A 20933-nucleotide genomic window follows, 5' to 3' on the forward strand; every position below is an offset into this window, starting at 1 on the left:
TCTTGAGGGAAAGGTGTGGGTTATGTGGGAAGATATGGTAAAAATCATTCTACTGGTGGTTCTTAGTGGCTTCACTCACCAAGCTGCTGTGCTCCTCCATAGATGCTGGAGTGGGGTGGTGGCTAAGTAGCTGAGGATCATCGGGATGTTAAATGGAGGCAAATCCCACTTATTGGCCACCTTCTTTTTGCTGGCTGCCTCTTGGATTCTGAACCACCTCTTACGCAGTCTCATGTATCAAAAGCCCAAAGCAGCAATACCTATACTTTCCCTTGAGGCCGCTACAGTGCAGGTGTGTTGCCAATACAAAATGTTACACATGCTAAAAAAGGAAACTTGGGTAGAGAATTGAATATCAAAGTAAGCCCAAGGGAAATGCCACAGAGTTAATGTATCTCATCTTTCATTTGCTGCTCTTTCTTATCTGCTTTCCTGGCTTTTCCCTTCCTGTTTTTCCCCTCTTGTATGGTCAACCTCAAGTGTTGTTGTTGTTTTTTTTAACAGGCTGCAAACTATGCAAATGTATTATTTCAAACGCTAAGTCGGTGAGAGTGGTATACAGGAGATAACTGTACATATGTTTTATGCTGTGTACCTGTTTTGTATGTTTGGCACAGATTACGGCCAAAGTGAGTGCAGGTATCTCAGTTATATTTTTATGAGGAAAGATGGGTAAATATACTTATTGTCCATGATCTTGGTAAGATAAAGTTCATAATGAAATAACGAATGCTCACTTCAGTGGTTGCTACCCTAATGCACGTACTGTTCCTTGATGTTATTGGCAATTGCTACCTCTATCCTGCTTTGTTTAAAGCTTTCAGTACAGTGGTTTGCATTATGAACTCTTGGATACATAGGAACCAGTTGCCACAGGACACAGTGGGGGCAGAACTCCCTTCTAGCCCACGGTAACTTAGTTTTAATATACATATCCTGACTGTCAGTTTCTAGGAAAGATCATCTGAAGAGGTTAAATTCCCTGTAGTAATGAGACTTGCCTGTTTTGGCTAGTTTGCCCTCTAAGAAATGGAGATATAACTGGTGTGGTTTATTTCTTAGGCCAGCCTTTGCCAATACCATGGCCAGTACCCAGGAGGTTAGTGCAACAGCTTGTAGATGTAGAGACCCTTTCATCCTCCCCTGTTGCAGCCTTTGCTGCTTCATCACCCACATTGACGTGTGCCCCTGGAAATTAGAAATGGTCAATTCGGCAGCAAAAAAGGAGTCAGGAAAAGGATGGGGGTAGAGGGCAGTGGTTGCTGTGTTAACCCATTGGGTGCTGGCTGTGATGATACCTCTTTTTGTAGCAGTGGTTATTCCTAAAAGCAGTACACCTCCCCTGCAGGAAGCTGTTGATGAGTACCACTGCCCAGAGAAAGGTGCAGATTTTCTAGGGGACCTCCATTCTGCACTCCTTAGTCTGTGCCCTGAGCTCATGCCCTTCTCTCTCATTCTTACTTTTCTTACCAGTAGTATAACTATCACTCCCTCTTGGTAGCCAGTTTTCTGTATTAAAGAGAAGAAAAATTTTCCTGAGAAGACCATAGAAGAGGTTTTGCAAGTGTGGTTTTTGTCTCTTCCCCCCCCCTCCCAGTCATCTACATTTTACTTGTGGTTTGATGGGCAGGCTTCTGGATGTTGTTTCTTTAATTTTTTTTTTTCTCTAAGTGCACTCTTATTGTTCAGGTTTTTGCTTCTTGGAAGTGTGATTGTCTGCATTCCTGGCTCTTCCTGGCCCTTGTGTACCTTTTCTGTTTCATCTTTTCTATGGTGTTAGTCTCTTTCCTTTCAGTTAGACAAGACTGGCTAAACCCTGCTCTCAGAGGGCATTGTTGCTGTCCCTTACCTGGCTGGTGGTTTGGGCAATTGGTGGTGATTCAGACCAGTGGCTGAATGGCTGAATGAGTATCCTCAACAGCTCATTGCATGTACGAATGGAATCGCATCTTCATTTATTTCTTTTACTTATGTGTTTGTCTGTGAAGAAGGGGTGGAGGGTGTTTACATAACCTTAATGCTATTCCCTTAGAGAATCTGTAGGAATAAATACTGATGCTTTGATGTTGATTAAATGGGACGTGAATCTGGTCTATAGCGTGGTTCACTGAATGCTTATTATCGCTAATAATTAGAGAGAGGAATGTGCAATGGTAGGACGCTTCAATCTTCCAGCCTGTGTCCTTAGGATTTTGGCCCTTGTAGCTGCATTGTACTTCATCAGGGAAGGCAACTGTCAGTTGCAAAGTAATATGTTTGCCAGGTTCGTTCCTGTGATTTTTAGAAAACAACTGTAAAATATAACCTCAAACTTGCTATATGTGCTACTTGCTGACATAGTTGTGCAGGGTCTTGGACTCTAGTTGAGCATTTCTGTATTTTATTTGGACACTCTTTAAAACGCAGCATCTTATCCAGACTGGCTGTGTTCCTGTAATCTCATTTTCTAGCAGAAGAAGGGGATGGACAGCTCACTCTCTTTTTTTGGCTGTATTCAAATATACCACTAACAGATGGTGTTGGCTGCATGAGAAGCCTGCCTGTGCCATTTTTAATTAGTACAGCATGGCGTACCTGACTGCCAGAGACGTGCTGAAGAAGGGGAGCAAGTTTAGTTTAATTTAAAATCGTATTCTTTTTGAAACAACAGGTAGGGATTGGGCATGTGATTTGAGTTTTGTGAGATCTCTGTGCATCCTATGGAGACGCCTGGAAGATCATTGTTTAAAAGACAATGGAGTAGGGCAACTATCACACCATCTCAACAGTTTAAGATGACCAGAAATATATTGAAGGAGAACAGCTCTGACTGGTTATCACCTACAAGACTAGGACTGGAGACTTTACAGCCTTCTTGGCAATACATGTACAGTATTTGGAGAGTTTCCAATGTGTTCTCTCTACAGAAACAGTCACGGGAGGAAGTGTCTCCAGTCTGTAAGGTCGTCTCCTTTATTTGGCACTTAGCAATGCCACGTGGTTGCTACAGTCTGCCTTTGTGACAACAAAGCACATGCATACATGATATGAATTGAGGTTGTAGTCTGGGTGAAGTGCCACATGGGTTTAGGTCTGAGCATTTTATCTCATTTTAGCCCCTGAAAAGGGGCTTTAGTTGTGTGTTAGGTGACAAAGGTTTTGAGTGTTTTTTCTTTTGTTAGTGTGCAGGCAAACACATGAAATGCACAAGTTATGTATGTGTGTGTGGTGGGAAAGGGACTTTTTGCATGAGAATATTGCTATAAGATGAGCTAGAAGTCTCTCCAAGCCTGCCATGTTGCCCTAGTCTTACCTTCTCTTCCCTCTTATGGAAAAAAAATCAACCATAAAAATAAATCAAGAGGTAGATTCCTGACCAATTCAGCCTCTAGAAGAAGGAAAAAGAAGCAAGTTACTTGATCTAGAGATTTCTGATCATTGCATTACACAGACATTTCATTATTTATGGTGCAAGGAGGAAATAGTTCATGCTCCAAATGTTGGAGGTTTTAAAGTTCATCTGAAAAGGCTTAAAATCCCCTAACCTACTTTTGAGAAGGCAAGTTTATCTTCCATGAAGTGTAATCTCTCTTTAATGGTAGTTTCAAAGATACAGAGGAGTTTCAAGCTCCAGGTAAGAATGGCAGAGAGATTAGATGTTCTGACAGTAATGCAGAGAATAATTGTAGATTTATATATAGCTCATCTTGAGCTTCTCATAAATCTGCTATAATGGGGTTGCTGCAGAGGCTTTGAATTTTATAAGTACCTGATTAGCATATATTTGCAGCCTGGGAAAAGGGAGAGAGGCTTACATTTCAGATGGTTTGCCCCAGTTCCTCGTCTCTGATTTTGTTTTGATTTTATGCTGAGTTCTTATATTTGGAGAAGAGGGAAGAGGAAGCATGTGTGCACATGTGTGTGTACATGTACATGTCTGTGCATATATACAACTTTTATACACACTCCAGTCAAGTAATGAATGGGACTTTAATAAGAAGGATGTAGTACATTCTGCTTGGTTCTTGGAAAATCCTTAAGATATAACTGCATAATTAAACACTATCTAACATAAAGCATCAATCAAGCTCATCTCTTGGTTCTTTAATTTTTTTTCCATTTTATATGCCAGTCATTGAACTTAGAGGATAGACATAGTTTCCTGAGATCTTATTCTATCTCCTGGTACTCCTAAGTGGATTTTTCGCCCCTGACATTTTTCCCATGAACATGTTGATCCCAGTATTTCTCCCTTCCTCTAGTTCCTTAGAAACAATGTCTCATTTTTTTCAGCCGGCTTTTCCTTCCTTCTGATCCTACATCAAAATATTCTTGCAGAGATGACAAGATTGCAGAGCTTCTTTTCTGGAGACTAACTCTAAGCAGGGAGCTGATCTCTTCCAGTTATTTGAGAGCTATTTGGTGGCTTTTTTCAATGTATGGTGAAATCCAATCAAGCTTTTATTTCTGTAACATTAACAGTTTATTGCTGTGCTTAAATCTGCTTGGGCTAAAGCAGGGGTGGGCAAAATGCTGCCCAGGGGCTGGATGCAGCCTGCCAGGCCATTCTATCTGGCCTGCAGGGCCCCTAAAAAATGCAGAAAATTAATATTTATCTGCCCTGGGCTGCCTGTCATGTGGCCCTCGATGGCTTGCCAAAACTCAGTAAGTGGCCCTCTGCCCAAAATAATTGCCCATCCCTGGGCTAACCCCTGTAGAGCCTCATTTGATGAGTCTGGGACCTACCTTCCTTGCTGGGATGCCCAACTAAGATTTCTTTTCTTTTCAGAAGACCTTTCTAGGAGTTCGTTGGCAACTGGAAAAGGATCAACAAAATAGTCTGCCTGACACAAGTGCCTTGAACATCACTGGGAAATTCTTAGCTTTTTTTATACTGTTCCAGCCAAAATGTTAAACTATACCACTTACTAAACTTCAGATGCACTGTAGAATGTAATGGGGAGAAACAAATAAGGATAATGTGCTGTAACTGTTTTTCTTTCACCCTTGCATTTTGAACAGTGGTAGGACCTCTTTGTTCTCCTCTCTCCCCCTGAAATCCTTTATAATATGCACATAAGAACATTTTAGAGATGAACCAAAGCCACAGGATTTGGTGCTAATCACGTTTCTTCAGAGGGTTTCTTGTAATTGGAGGAAGTGGAAGAACTATGAAGCAGGCATTGGGAGCAGGACAAGGGCACCCAGACAGATGTGCAAGGCAGTGAGAGTGACTCTTAAGGTATGCTTGCTGGTATTTTGGGGTTGTTAGGCTGTTACCTCAAACTCAGGACCTTGGCCTGCCCATATCAGCTACTCATCCCTGTCTGCCACTTCTCCAGCTGACCATTTAGGCTGGCCACAGGTGTCCAGAAACCTCCATCTAGGCCTAGCCACCTGCCCACTCCCTGCTACTGGGATGGCCAGTCAGTCAGTTGACACCTTACACTCTCCCATATAAGCCCCTGGCCCAGGAAGCTTCCTGTAATGGGTTACAAGGCTAATCTACCCAGACTGCTTTGCTGTTGCTTACAGTTTGTGCTTCTGCTTGCTCTGTGCTTGATCTCCTGGCTTGCCTTCTGACTCCTCCATGTTCTGCCTGATGCTTTGTGGCTTATGCCTAGACCCTACTCTCTGCTTGATCTCCTGGCTATTCAACCTGATTTGACCCTCCAGCTATGTGACTCAGCTTGTTCCCGGACCCAGTTCTTGGATTGACCTCCTGGCTTCCTGACATGGCCCATACCTAGATTCTGCTCCCTCCTTTGGACTCTGGTCAGTCCCATGAACCCCAAGTGGCCCCCAGACGTGACTGCCTGTGACCTGATGTGACAGATTCTTGCACAGTAGTTAGATAAACCAAAGATTCTGGAAAAGTCGTGCTTCAGGCCCATCTCTAGGTGCTCAGATGCTACTATGCCTGGGTCTGAGAAATATCTGGATCTGGGTATATTTTTGCTTTTCCTTCTAGTTATAATTTAAACTGTTTGTGTTCTGGCAGTGTATGAAGCATGGCATACAAAACCTATTGCATTTTATTTAAACATTTGACCTCCAGTGCTAAGTGTATCAGTACTTCCATTTTGAAATATCTTTAGACTCTTCGCATAACCAAAATGGAGTATTCTTACTATTTATTAGCATTTGAGTCAGAGTGCGAAATTCTATGCTAAAAGAGTGGAGACCGATCAGCTGCTTCATTCAGCCTGAAACTGGGATCTTGAAAGAATACTTTTTGCTTTGAATTTGGCAGCTGCCGAATTGATAAACCCCAGCACTGTGATGACCAGGAAAAGAACACTAGGATAAGACTCTTCTTCACTCCCAGAATATGCATGAGTGGCAAGTGCTCAGAATTGTGTCTGTGGTAAGAGCCTGTATATGTTGGAGTACCCCAAACTGAATGGGGAAAACCCTTCCCTATGTTTCAGATAACTAGAGTTGGCCATATTGATAGGCAACTGATACAACAAAGTTCCTGTTCTCAAACCTGTTCTGTGCTGTATTGCACACAATTGTAACTAAAAGACTGTGTTAATTGAACAAGAGATGATAACAAGGGGAAACGTGAAACTTCTCGTTTGTCTCTGAATCATCTAGCTGGAAGTCAGTTAATAATTTTCTAGTAGTAGGAAAGGATTAGCTGGTAGCAAGCCACATTAAAATAATTGTTTAAAGATTAATGAACAAGAAGTTCACTGGCTTACCATTAACGAGCAAAATTTGTTTTAGAATAGTGACCTTGGACTGTAACTTGGCTTCATTCCTTACTCTGAATAGCAGCTACCCTCACTCTGTATTTTAGCCAAGGGATTTTTTTTTATAAACTAAAGTTGTTCATCGTATTTGAGAATACTCTGCTCTAGGAACTCAGGTAAAATTGCTGCTTTGCAAATTTGTCTAAAGTAACTGAGTTATTCTAGACCAATTTACCTTAAAGTGCTGTTAAAGCAACTTCCTACTGTTCCTTTTAAAAAAATAAAATTAAAGGAAAAAAATCCCATAATTTTGCTAGTTGCTATATGTACGATGTTCTGCACATTCTGGTGAGTACATGTTGATACCTCTTAAATGAGAAGTCAGTTACTTTGCCTAACTGTTTGCACATTTAGTCCTCTTATAAGTAAAGTTGGCCAAGGAGGAGAAAACCTGTGGCAGTGGCTAGGTTTTCTCCTCCTTGGCTTTCACATAAACTGGTTTAAGGGGTCAGGAACTGGTTTAAACCTGTAACAAAATGCAGTGGTGATGCGTAAGGGGTGCACGTCCACCCCCTGACAGGCCAAGCTCTCTGCTTAGGTGATTGGCAGGTGGGAGGGCCAGCTGGGGAGTGAGAAAGCCAGATGAAACGTGGACACTTCCCCCCTCAGTTGGTGAGACTGGCCATGCGGGGACCACCCTGGTCCCTGGGGAGGCTCATATCCCTCCTGACTAAGGTGTCAGATAAGGGTCAGTTTCCCATCATGCCTTCCTCTGCTGTGGAATAGACTCAACTTCCAGCTGGGATGGGGGCTGGGGGTAAAGCCCCTACTGCTGGCTTCCCCCCTCCACCGGGCATGGGGTAGGCCATTTGTTCCCCCCACACCTCCTGCTTAGCTGGTAGGCTGGCTGAGGAGGTGGGGGGGGAAACAGTCCCCATTGTGGGCTTGCCATCCCCTGTGCCAGGCACAGCTTGGTTGGGGTCCAAAGCTGAGAGCTGGGCAGAGGTCAGACACCTGTCACCCTCTGCCTGCTCGTAGTGGCCCTGGGTGCTTGGGAAGGGCTTCTATGGGCCATGGTTGTGGGCAGTGGCAGGGGGAGGCAATGGATTGCCGCAGCCTGGTCTGGCCCAGCCCCATGACTTGTGTGCAGCTGCCTACTCCAAGTGCCCAGTGCTGCTGCAAGCAGGCAACAGGTGCCTCACCTTTGCCCTCTATGATACTTTACTCTACAGCTGTGACTAAGAGTGGCAGGGGGTGGGGGTCCCTGCAGGCCAGGGAGGGGGTTTAAACCTGTCCCCAATCATACTTGGGCTTGCCCAGGCCTGGCCACCCCAGCATAGCTTCCCTGAAGCCAAGGACTCACTCTAGCACCCCCCTGGCTTCTGGCTTGAGCCACTGCAGGCGTGTCTGCCTTTCCAGAATCAAAAGTGGATGTCTGTTCGCTTGCAAGTTGCTTCAATCTACAGAGGTTAGACTAACCTGCAAAAATTGAATCAATTTGGGCTCCAGCTTTTTAAATGTCTGTCCCTAGCCAGTGTGAGCAGACTTGGCACAGTCAGAGCACTTTCTATGCCGTCTCTTGGCAACTCAAGTCCTGCCACTCATTCCCTACATGTAGTTGGAGATCAGATGCTTGGTGGAGTAGCTGTCACAATGTATTCTTAGCTGTCTGTTAACCTTGAAGGAATGCTCTGGCTGTGCTGCACTGTGGCTCTGTATAAATGAATATTGGTTCAGCAGCTTGTGGACTTGTGGAGCTCACCAGGCTAAAATAAAAAAGGGAATGTAGATAGAAGGAAAGGGGAAAAGGAATGAATGTGCTGGCTTAGTTTTAATATATTCACTCTGTCTAGGTTTGGAGTTGCTGCAATGTCATTATCGTGCATTAACTGGAAGAGATGTCTCTTGTGATACTTGGTGGGGGGTGTTGGCTGAAATGGCAGAGCAGTCACTTGTCAAGAGGGGGTTGTACCCGGACTAGTAGCTGCATCCTCCAGCAGAACTATTTGGGGGATGTCTTTTAAACTGGCAAAGAGGAAGGGAGTGCAGCACACCAATCTTTAACACACAAGGAGGAGGAGCACCTGAAAAAGGAATAAAATATGGAGTAAGAATTTCTGAAGAAAAGCGGTCAAGAATAATGAACCTGAGTTTGGAAAATTCAGACTTGGTGTTAGAGAGTGCATAAAGGTTCATGGTTGCAGTCAGGTCAGTACCTACTGCCACTTCTTGGAATAGACTGTTATGGATGGGAAGGAGGAATAAGTTCCTGCTGGCTGCAAGGTTGTTGAGGCAGGAGGGCTGGGAGGCAGAGCAATGTGGCCCTGAGCAGCAGCTGCTTGATTAGATGTGCTTGATTGTATCATTTGGGGAGGCAGTGTTACCCATCACTGCCTTGCAGGGGCTGGTAAAGGAGCTTGTAGAGCAGTCTTGTGTGGCAGCGTGCTTCCCCATGCCCCGGCCAGACAGCCAAGCACACTACACGATATCTTCTAAGTAGATACATTTGGGCAGGGGATGGCACTTTTCGCAGAGGCTTGTTGTTGCTTTCCTGACTTCTGGAAGTCTGTTCTTTTTATTTACCTCCGGCTCCTTTCTTTTCTGGACACAAGCATGAGAGCAGGTGCAGGCAAGATGGCAGCTAGCCAAGCTGGAAAAAATAATAATATGGTATTGTTGTGGCTGAAGATGTGATTGTTCCTGGATTTCTCCTGGGGTAAGAGAGGAACTCCCAACACAAATATATTTATCCAGAGTAGCTGTAGGCTGAAATATATTTCTGATGTATGATAAAGGGGAGGAAATCTAAACAGCTTGCAGAATTTTTTGAAGATTGGGAGGGAAACAGTATTTTACTACTTTGAGAAACTCTTTTTTAAATCGGGTAATATTTTTTGTTCTAAGGATACTTTGCTTCTATAATCATCCGTGCCAGGAGTCAGCAACCTACAGCCTGCAGAACCACTGGACCTGGCTTCTGGATGCGGGGCTTTGGCAGGATTCAGCAGCGTGGAGCATTGGCTGAGGGCACTTTCTGCACACTGCAGCCAGGACAACCACTGACTGTGGTCGTTCTCCAGTGGGGACAAATGCTGACGGTGGCCAGCTCCTAGTGCCTGCCCGTCCTGTTGCTTCTGATCTGGCATGGGTTCTTTTGCCCTGGAAAGTTGTCTATCCCTTATCCATGTTTCAATAGTGAAGGTGCTTGATGCAGCTGGTGTTGAGTACATGCTGCAGACATGCTGAGATGTCTCAGAATTTCATAGATTTCATAGACATTAGGGCTGGAAGGGACCTCGGGAGATCATCGAGTCCAGCCCCCTGCCCAAAGGGCAGGAAGTCAGCTGGGGTCATAGGATCCCAGCAAGATAAGCATCCAATTTACTCTTGAAGGTGTTCAATGTAGGTGCTTGAACCACCTCCGCTGGCAGACTGTTCCAGACCTTGGGGGCTCGGACAGTAAAGTAAAGAAATTCTTCCTGATGTCCAGCCTGAAATGGTCTTGCAGGAGTTTGTGACCGTTCGACCTCGTCATCCCTTGGGGCGCTCTGGTGAACAGATGTTCCCCCAGATCCTGGTGGTCACCCCTGATAATATTCTCATTGTTCCATTTATTTCATATTGTATAGCTGAAATTTTAGTTTTTTCCCAAGTGACCATATTTTGTGTCTGTAACACCTACCCATGATTTCCTTTATGGGATATCATGCAGCAGAAATCTTTGTCCCATGTCCCAGAATCCTTTGCATTCTGTTAGGATCAAACACCTCGTGCCATGCCATGCTTTTCAAAGATGTGTTTCTGGTTGTTCTATTATATCTAGTCAATGCAGAGATTTTACTCTTGCATCTGATAATTTCATTTAAAAAAACATTGAAGTGGTACTGAATATTAAGTACATCTAATGCATTTTTTGGTATTTGAAAGATCTTCCAGGCAAGAGTTGGAAACACTTACTATATAGTAGGAAAGTGTGTGACTTCCAGTTAAATGATATAACTCATCTTGGGTTTGTTACTTTAAAAGGGGTTGTACTGTTATGTAAATGGATGTTCATTGGTTAGGGGGGAAAAAGCATTCTGGTAATGAAGCTGGTCAGAAAGAAGTAAAAAAAAAAAAAAAAAAAAACTGAATTGGGAAACCTTAAGATCATAACCTCTGCTAGGTGAAATGATTCAGTGGTGGTCATAAAAATGAGTGCTCCATTCAAAATATGAAAATGTTCAGTACCTTTAATTTCTTATCTATCTGTCAATCTTAAAACCTGCCATCTCTCAGCAACCTTGAACACAAATCATTGGTACTAAATTATTTATCAGTCTGTGCATTTATATGTAGACTTTATAATCCCTTTAATCTGTTAACTGGATGCTATAGGAATATGCAATGGTACTGGCAGCCTTTTTTTATTTGGTTGCTGTGTCATCCAGTACCTCTTTTTTGTCTGGTTTTGTTGACAATTGGCATTTAGTGTCACTGTTCGGTCAGTGAAAATGAGGGTCCCAAACTAAAATCCTGAATCTCTTGAGTCCTCCGATATTTTGGGTTGAAATTCAAATATTTTCATTGGGCTCCATCTCTGTGGATTTCTAGGTGTCCTGCCCTAGAGTATGAAAACCCAGATGATAAATGTCTTTTGGGATAAGTTGCTTCTGATTTGGACTTTCATTAGCACATGATGAATTCAGTAATATTGAAGTATTATTAATTGCCTTGCAAAGGCTTATATGTGAGCAGCGTTTTTTTGTGCCGGTGCTTGCTCATGCTTTTAGAATGCTGGTTGTTATTAGGTCAGTTATTTAATCGAAGCTCTTAAAGTCCTATTACTTCAAGCACTGTTGTTAAGAGAATCCCTTGGGCTTGAACAGCTGACCCAGGATTGGAGCCTGGGCCAGATCCATTTCCACTGAAGCCTTGTTCAGTGCCCCATAACCTACTGCATTTTTGAACCAGCTGGTTTAGCTTCATTCTTCTCTCCTCCCACCTGTGGACTGGGGATTTGAGCTGCTGACTATACTCTTGTTTTTACAGGGTTGAAGAGAAATATGGAGTAGTAATTTGTAAGCTTTCTCACCAGAAAGCTCCGTGTTATGTTGCATGATAACATAATACCTCAAAAATCTTCTTTAGCTTGGTTTGTTATATACTGACTTAAACTCTGAACTCAGTGTTGCGGATTTCAGTGCATACTTTTGAAGTATAACACCACAAGAAGCTATGGTGAGCAGAACTAATGAGTGGTTTTTTTCCTCCTGTTTCTTTTGTTTCTAGCTGATTAAAATTAGTGCATACAGTATTCCTCCATCTGTCAACCACATGCTTATTACGCAAAGCTCTGATGCCTTGCATTTTAGGTTTATTGGAAATGAACAGCATGATAATGCTTTACAGATGCCCCTGTTTGGGTGTGAACAGCTTGCTGACCAGCAGTGACCCAGGCAAGGAAATGGGTGGAGTGTCACTGCCAAACAAAAGGATGGGATATAAATGCACCAGAGTGTCTCTCTTAATAGTCTGTGCCAAGCTGTCTTTAAAATCTGTCATGCTAGATATTCCTTGAAGCTTGACTGCAGTGTCTCTTGTCTAGGCACAACTGGAAGCTCAGAAAGCGACACAAGATTTCCAGAGGGCTACCGAAGTGCTGCGTGCTGCCAAGGAGACCATTTCACTTGCTGAGCAGAGGTTGCTGGAGGATGACAAACGTCAGTTTGACTCTGCCTGGCAAGAGATGCTCAACCATGCTACTCAAAGGGTAAGATGGATGAGGGATTGTTTGCCCTACGTCTGCCTTGCACAGTCTGTTTGTTCATTGAGCTAGTTGTTTCATACTGTAAGAGCTAAACCCCCTTTTGGGGCTGTAAGCATCTATAATGCTACATTGGCTCATGAGTAGCCATGTGAAAAAGTACTTGTTCTGCTATTAAAGATAAAATAAGACTCTGGTGTCCATAAATAGGTCCAAGGGGAGTCATTTAGGATGGGTACAAGACCTGCTGCTCATGTGAATCAAGGATGGAGAGGGTACTCCCTATGCAAGCTGTCCAGGGTGTGCTTTACTGTGCCTGTACCTCTGGTGTCTGAGTTGGAGGCCAGCAGACTTATCTCTGACTGGAGCAGTGAGAAAGGGGAAGGCAGGAATGGGATGCTGCTGAGGGTGAAGGTGCCAGAGCAAGTAGCCTTGCCCCTGAAAAGGATTGGAATGAATGAGTGGGAAGAAAATTGGGTCAAAGGGGCCTTGAATCTGATGGTAGCAGAGACCTTGCCCTCTACTGATTAAAGAGGAGGGAGGAAATGGGCAGCTGCTTTGCTGAAGATGGGAATGGACAGTGCTTCTTGGAGTTGGAACTGCTCCACAGAAGTAGTTCCTTGGGCACCAACAGTTTGCTGAATGCCCTTAGTGTATTGTTATGTAAGAGAGAGGCTTTGATTGAGCAGAGTGCATACATTTTTGAGGGATGAATTTTGTAGCCGTGTTGGTCTGAGACAAAAAGAAATGCAAAAATCTAGAACTCTTGGTTTAGAACTGATACCTTTTATTAGAACAACTGAGCAACTGCAGAAAAAAACCCATCAGCTGATGGGGTTCCCAGCCATAGGGGCATAACCCCCAAGCTGTTGGGATTGTGGCTAATGTGATCCCAAAGGCTCGAGGGAGCAAGAAGCCCCCGAGCCCACACAAGCTTTTTGTCCCTGCTGTGCCTTGCCCACAGCTGGGACTAAGAGTCCTGCAGCTGACGGGGCTCTTAGTCCCGGCTGTGCCTTACTTGCAGCTGGGACCCAGACACCCTGCCTGTAGCTGACGGGGTTCTGAATCTCGGCTGTGTGATTCCTGCACTTGGGAGCCCCCTCAGCAAAGAGGGTTTCCCAGTTGTGGGTTCCTGCTGCTTGCCGATGCAGGGGGAGTCCAGGATTGGTCTTCTGCTATGACAGCAATAAGGTGCGATAGGATTTGATGCATGATCCCACAGTTGCGCCTCCTGCCACACACATGTGATTGTGTGCAGTTTGGTGGATCATGCATTAGATCCAATACCTGCATGTGTAGGGGGAGCCTGAATAATACCATGTGGGGATGATCTTACTGTGAAGTAAGAAAGCCTTGTTCTGATTTGGTCTAACCCATTACCAAAATGGTTTGAAGTATAGAAGGCACTCTGATTCTGGAATAAGCGTACCCACACTGGAGTTATTCAGGAATAACTATGCTTTATGCTTTAAAATCATACCCTGCTTTAACTTTTAGGTGTAGATTAGCCCTTTGAAATCTAGAGAAGGATAAGTGCTATGTAAATGAAAGTGGCATTCATGGTAGTGCATGTGCTTGGAAGAATTTTTCTACTTTCTATAGTTTTTTGTCACTTTAACAGAATGCAAAAATAACACTTTTTAATACACAAAAACGAACCTGGTGTTAAAATCTGTCATGTCAGATCTTGCCAGCTATGTAAGTGAAATAACTCCTCACTCCAAGTGGGGCCAGACAGTACTGTGACATTAGCTGTGTCCTACAATTTGTTATTTTACAGTGCCCAGCTCTTTATGGAAGCTACTTGACTGTAAAAGGAAAAGTTCTTCACAACTAATTTTTAAGTCTGTGCTGCCTTATACAATACTCAATACCAAAACAATGCAATAAGAAATGGGAGGCTTGGCATTTGGAAATGGAATATCCTTCGTGGTGTTGTCCCCACTGCCAGGTGTTTGATGTTCCATTAAATCAAAAGGACAGGAAGAGGGTAGTTTCATTCCTTGCCCAGAAGTAATCAGCTGTAGACCCTCCATAGATGTTACCTTTATTTGGAATGAGCAGTCTATGGCTTTTTTCTTGTGAAGTATGGAGGTGTGGAGAGGGGAATTGGGAACCTCTGGGGCTTTTATCAGGTTTTAAACTTTTGGTTGACTGTGCTCACCCACTAATTAAAGTCCAGTCTTGGCTTGGCAGTAGCCAACTCACTTTAGGGAAGCCACGGAACAAGCTGTAATCTGATGGACACTCCCAGCTCCACAGGCAGGTGCTCTGAGACAGTTTGGGGAAAGGTCCACACTGCTGTTGCCAGCAATGGAAAACAAAAGACTTTCATCTGCCTGGCAATCTGGCTCCTTTCATGTGTGCAACTGTTCTGGGAAGGTTGAGGAGTAGGATGGCTCAGGATCAATTGAATGAAAGTCAAACTCCAAAAGAAGTGATATTGAATTGCTTGATGTTTTAGAAGCCTAGTGAGAAAGAGCAGTGGCATAATGCGTGAGGAGTGTTTCTTTTCTTTTTTTAAGGAATTACATTCTTTTAATGCAAGTATCCTAGGGAGATGAACTGAATACGAAATCTGTAGACATACTTAACACTGGTGGGATGGATAGGGGAAGAAATGTCAGCAATTAAATTATGAATCCTTGTGAAATTTCTCTCGGTCTTTCTCACATAGATGATTGTTTCTCCTGAAGCCATCTAAACCTCTAATCCTTCCCTAATGAATAATCTAGGGATTAGATTAAAAATACAACTGACTGATGAAAACCCAGGGATTTAGTGCCTGAGATGTAGCTGTATAGCGCTCTCCAAAAAAAAAATAATGATAGTAGCTATACCATTCTGTGTTCTCACCCTGTAACTCTTATCAGATGAATTGCCCATAACGAAATGTCACCTGTGGCTAGAGCTGAATGCGCCTTGGAGACCTTTGTGTGTTTTTTATGCCAGTATCAGATAATCTGGGTCACGTTGACATACTATATAGACTGGCTGAGAACCTGAGTGGGAAGTGTTCTACCCTGTACTTTCTAGCTCGTGACATAGTGGTCTGAGTAAATTTCATTTTCAAAATTGTTTTTAGAAGAACGTATGTATCTGCATTTTAGTAAGCTTGAGCTAGGTAAGAATGGTGATATCTATACCAATCCTGATTCACTGAACATGCATATTACTGTTTCCAGTAACCGCCTATTTCTGAACAGTTGCATTGGGATTTTAGTGTGCGCGTTTTAAAATGGGAAATTCTAATTAAAATCAATTAGTAAGATCCAGCATGGAAAATAATCAGTGCGGTGCCTGAGGTTTTTTAATCGCACTTTCAATCTATTTTTCTTTTTAAATAATAAACCAGTTTGAAATGTAGGCCATAATCTAGGATTTCAATTCATTATAACCAATTACAGTAATTTAAAAATATCCAGGAAGTATGTGGTTTGCTAAGCTTCTAAAGAAAGCCAAATTACTGGCTAAACATCTGGAGTCAGTGTGTGTTAAGTGATAAGACAGGTTTGGCAGCAATAGTCATTTCTCCAGGTGCAGAGACTTATTTCTTTCACTTCAGTTTATTCAACTACTTTAGTTCTATGACAAGCTCATTCAGTTAAGAAACCAATTGAGAGTTGAAAAAGCAGGAAACCGTGCTTTCCTCCTTCCAATCTATGAATAAAAATAAGGTGGGAGGATTAGATAGACTGGTTCTAAAGTCTAGAAGGACATTGTTTCTAGTCACCATCAGTTCCAGCCACTAACCTGCAGTTTATACTTCCTGTGTTTTTAATAAATGAGTTTAAATGCAGCGCCTGTTTTTAAATTTTATTTTTTATGTAGCCATCACATGTAAGGTAGTTTTTATTTAATTTAAAAAAACTATTGGGTTCATTTTTATTGAATTCTATTTGCCATTCAAATACAGCTTGACACAAATCATCAGTTAAAAAAACTCTAGTAAATAAATGTTGTTCACCAAGTAATACAAATGGAAAATTGAAGAATCTGAATAAAACTGTATATAAAACTGCATAGTTGCTTAAGTAAATAGATATGGTATAGTCTCCAGGTTAACAAGCACCTCCTATATAACAAAAAGATCATATTTAGTTCCACACAGAGCTATTTTTTAAGTTACCAACCAGGGATGATCCCATTTTTAATTAAAACCTAACAAAAGTACAATTTGCGGAACAAGATAGGGATGCAAAAAGGTTCCCAGTATACTGACACTCTCTCCTATGTTGTCATATTTGTGTACAGAACTGCTCTGATGGAAGACTCCTGCAACTCAATGCTTTAGTTGTACTGAGCTTTTGGGCTAATAAATGTCAAGTGCATTGGGAGCAAAATAACCTTGCAGAGGAGTTGGTGTAACAATGAACTGAAAAGCATTTATCTGCACCATATGTCAGAAGCATGTTATGAATTCATTTGTTTTTAAATTGTGAGGAAAAAAACATGGAAGAACTTTTTGTGATATCTTTTATTGGACTAGCTGTATAGTGGAGAGGTGTTGGACTAGTTTTTTGGGCATCACAGAACCTGACAAAGGCCCTTGGTGCCCACGAGCTTGTCCAGTAGCTCTCCCAACTATACAGTTGGTCCAATAAAAGATGCCACAAAAAATTCTTGCCTCTCGGACATTTCCACGATCATAAAAATTGAAGGGCTACTGAAAGGATATAACTTTTTCTGAATAGTTGGGAAAATAGCATGGAAGAGTTTGGTGTTCTGTGCAACAAACTGGACTTCTGTGAGTAACTGCAGGGAGGGCTGGAGAGATCTGGATAATTCTTCTGCTTTTTAAGTTGCCACTTTTCAAAGGAGCCTAAGGGAGCTGGGTCCAGAAGCTTTTGTAAAATCTGTTTGATCACCTTAAACTTGCATGTATTAGGTTTCCATTGAATTCCAAACTGGAGCACTCATACACATAGTTGTCTTGGGGCTAGGATCCTGGAAGTCAGATTGGGCTTCTGTTCCCTGTTTTGTCTATGACCTGTTGGGTAGGCTTTTGGACAAGTTACTTCACCTCCCTGCTTTTGTTTTCCCTGATTTTAAAATGGAGATAAAGATACTTACCTTCCTTTTAAAGTGGCTGGAGAGGGAAAGGGTTTCTACAATGTTTTGTATTCCTAATGCCATCTTTGTGCCTTTTTCAGTGAAGAAAGCAAATCCAGTGCTTTATGGGATGTGAGAAGGTGGTGGTGTGTCTTTTTTCAACAGTGGAGCTTGAAAAACACATGTCACCGTCTTGGAGTTTCAGACACAATAAAGTGCACAAGTAGACTTCCAAAGCATAGAGTCTAAAGCGGTGGAAGGGCACTTAATGGTATTAATGCTCCTGTAGAAAATCATGTCGCCTAAAGTCATTCAAAAGGAGGGGAAGGTTTAAAGGAAGCAAGATTAGATAGAGTTTGAAGGAAGATCTTTCACATTTTTTCAAAAGAAGTCTGCATGTTTACGTAATCTTTAGATAGCTTTGCTTGCAAATTTTCCTGAGAGGTCCCTCCATTTGAACAAGGTCTTTGTAGAAGTATCTGGTCCGTTGTGTGTCTGTGACCTCACCAAAGCAGGGAAAATGGTACTTGTCTCAGATTAGGTGAAACACAAGTCACATACAATTTGACTTTAATTTTTCGTCTAATCCCATTGTATTGTACACTTCAGTTGTTCATAGCTGCCAAATTTATGTGGAGTCCAGGAAAAAGTTATGATAATCTTGCACTGCCTTTTGCAATGTGGCCTTTTCCTGTTCTTTTACAATAATTTCTTGGTATTGGTATTAGGATTTCCTTGAAGATATCTGATTTTTCCTTTTTCCTCTTGTAGCTGCCTTATCAGCTCTTTTTTTTAAATTCCTCCTGGAAACAGTACTTAGAGTACACTCTTCATTTAGGATTACCCTAATTTCTTAGGGAAAATGATGCAACTTGTAAAGAATTGTTCTCCCCCAGAATATATATTTTATGGAATGCCATTGTAGTTGTTGGTATGTTTGTGTTGCCTGGTCTAATGATTCCTGGAGGATGTGTCTGATCTAGTATTGGTAATGAGCAGGGATCCTGGTTTTCTCTGATTAAAAAAAAAAAATAAAAAAAAAAAATTCCCCAATTTTTTAATGATAAAAAGTAACCCAAAATCCATTTTCCATGATTAAAATGAAACACCATTTAGTGTACCTAAAGTATCTAATTATATCTAAATTCTCTGATTAAAAAGCCTCAATTTTCAGATAAAAAAAGTAACCCAAAATCCACATTTTTCCATTTTAGGGGAAAATGTGCATGTGGGGTTACTTCTTTTAATCTGAAAATTGGGATTTTTTTGTAATCAGAGAAAACCAGGATCTCTAGTAATGAGTTAGTGTGCTGTTTCTCAAATGGATGTGTGTGGCAAACTTCTAGCAGGAGTGCAAACAGATGGAAGGGGAAGTGGAAGAAGAGAAAGGGGAAATATAAATGGAGAGAGAAGGAGAAATAAGAAAGCATAAAGAGGGAGTTGCAATTCCAGAAAGTTTGAGAACCACTGGGATAGTCTGTTTTTTAGAACAGATATTCAGAACAGTGGGTGGGAAGCCCAGTGTAGGGGAGATTGTGATGTGATGCATCAGGCTGTTCTCTGGACATCTTTCTGAGAGGGCCAAATAGAAAGTGGGCAGAAGGGTCTCATCTGACCAACACTCTTAACCAGGCACTTCAGGGACCTGTTAAACTCATCATTCTTCACACATGAGTGTGAAGTTGAGGGCTTTGGGGTAGACTAGATGAGTCAGGAGACTGATAATAAATTCTTAAGACTAATTATAATCCAGCCATGCTGACCAACAGTCCCCCATTGCAGGCAGTTCAAAAGTTTATGAAATTGGTTGGCAGTCTTATTTAGTTCCAAGTAAACAGAGGTCTGCATTGCGTACCCAAGCACATCTTGGTTGGCAGTCCTGGAGAAATCAAGAGTTAAATGGACATGGCATTTATTTATTTATTTTAAGATCCTTTTCCTCATAGAAGTCTTCCTTCCCAGGCCAGGACTAGAGGTGCTTTTGTTGACCGGGGCTTGCTTCTGGGGCTTCTGTCTGTCCTGTACCTGTTATTTGGAGAGAGAATGTAAATTTTCAGGGCTGTCAATTTGGCACCTTTCAGAAATAATACACTTAAAAAACAACCCAAAAAAGATAAAAACAAGGCAAGGAAGAGGAAGTTCTCTCTGTTCGACAAATAATTTATTTCTGAAATTAGAAGGTTTTGAAGAAACAGCCACTTGAATTATTATACGGTTTGACAGAGAGGAAATAAATGTAGAATCTTCTGAATATTTTTGGGTAGTTATTATTTAGTTAGTGGCTGCATCTACATGAGATGCTTACTGGTAGTAGGTTGTTACTACTGCACAGTAGCATTGGAGGGCACAAACTGTGACGCGACACTACTGCACAGTAGTAATGAGCTACTGCGCAGTCAGTGTCACCATGAAGCCAAGTTTGTCCAACATCTCTTAGATATGCTGGGCACTGAGTTGGAGGCAAACAAAAACATAAGCACAGGGGGTTCTGTGGGTATGCAAGTACAAAATGACTGTGCAGTAACAACTGCACAGTTAATGTCTCATGTAGACATGGCCACTGATTCTCAAAACCTGAAAGCTTCTTGCAAGTGGATGATGCCTCTCGTTTACTATGTCTACTACTGTGGTGGGTCTAGATCCTCAAAGTATTTGATTTAAATGGGAGTTAGATGTCTTTACCTCTTGATGTATTTACTTCTTGAGAATCCGGGCCTTGGGCTTGCAATGTTCATCATACCATGAGTTGGGAACTTTAAGTCTAGATATGCAAGCCAGCAGTAGCAGTTACCAAAAACTCTTCCAAAGAAGAATCATTTGGCATTCAGTCAACTCTGGAACATCAAGGAATAAGCAGCTCCACTGCTTGAGAGCTTTTAGCAAAAGTTAAATTGCAATTTTTTTGTCATGCACTAAGGAAAGCAAACCAGCCTTGCTGTCATCTTCTGGGATTGCACATCTTAATTTAGATACTTCCTCACTAGACCCTGATGCACCCTCTAGGACAGTGGTCTCCAAACTTTTTTGATCGTGCACCCCTATCAGTAAAAATGTTTTGAGCATGCACCCCCAATATATGTATATTTATTTATTTGACATATGGACTGAGTGAGGGCACCAGTGTCAATCCATATATTAAATATTAGTAAAACTTAATTTCTTTCTTCTTTTAGATAAAAAATAAATATAAATAGAAGTTCTAATATTTTCTTCCTGCACCCCAATGGATCATCTTACATCCCCCCCTTGTATGCATCCCACTTTGGAGACCACTGCTCTAGGAAACGCCATTGTATTGTTATAGTTTTCTAACAGTTGTTCAAACTGAGAGTAAGAAAGAGATTAGCTAATTTGCAGGATGTAGAGCAAAAACTCTTGTGAATGTTTTATAAATACTGAGCTTTCTTCAAAAGATGGGAGTCTTATTTATACACAAAGGCAGTTGAGGGGCACTGGAG

The sequence above is a fragment of the Crocodylus porosus genome, unplaced genomic scaffold (genome assembly GCF_001723895.1).
Source record: "Crocodylus porosus isolate Cpor-Errol unplaced genomic scaffold, CroPor_comp1, whole genome shotgun sequence".
Lineage (NCBI taxonomy): Eukaryota > Metazoa > Chordata > Crocodylia > Crocodylidae > Crocodylus > Crocodylus porosus.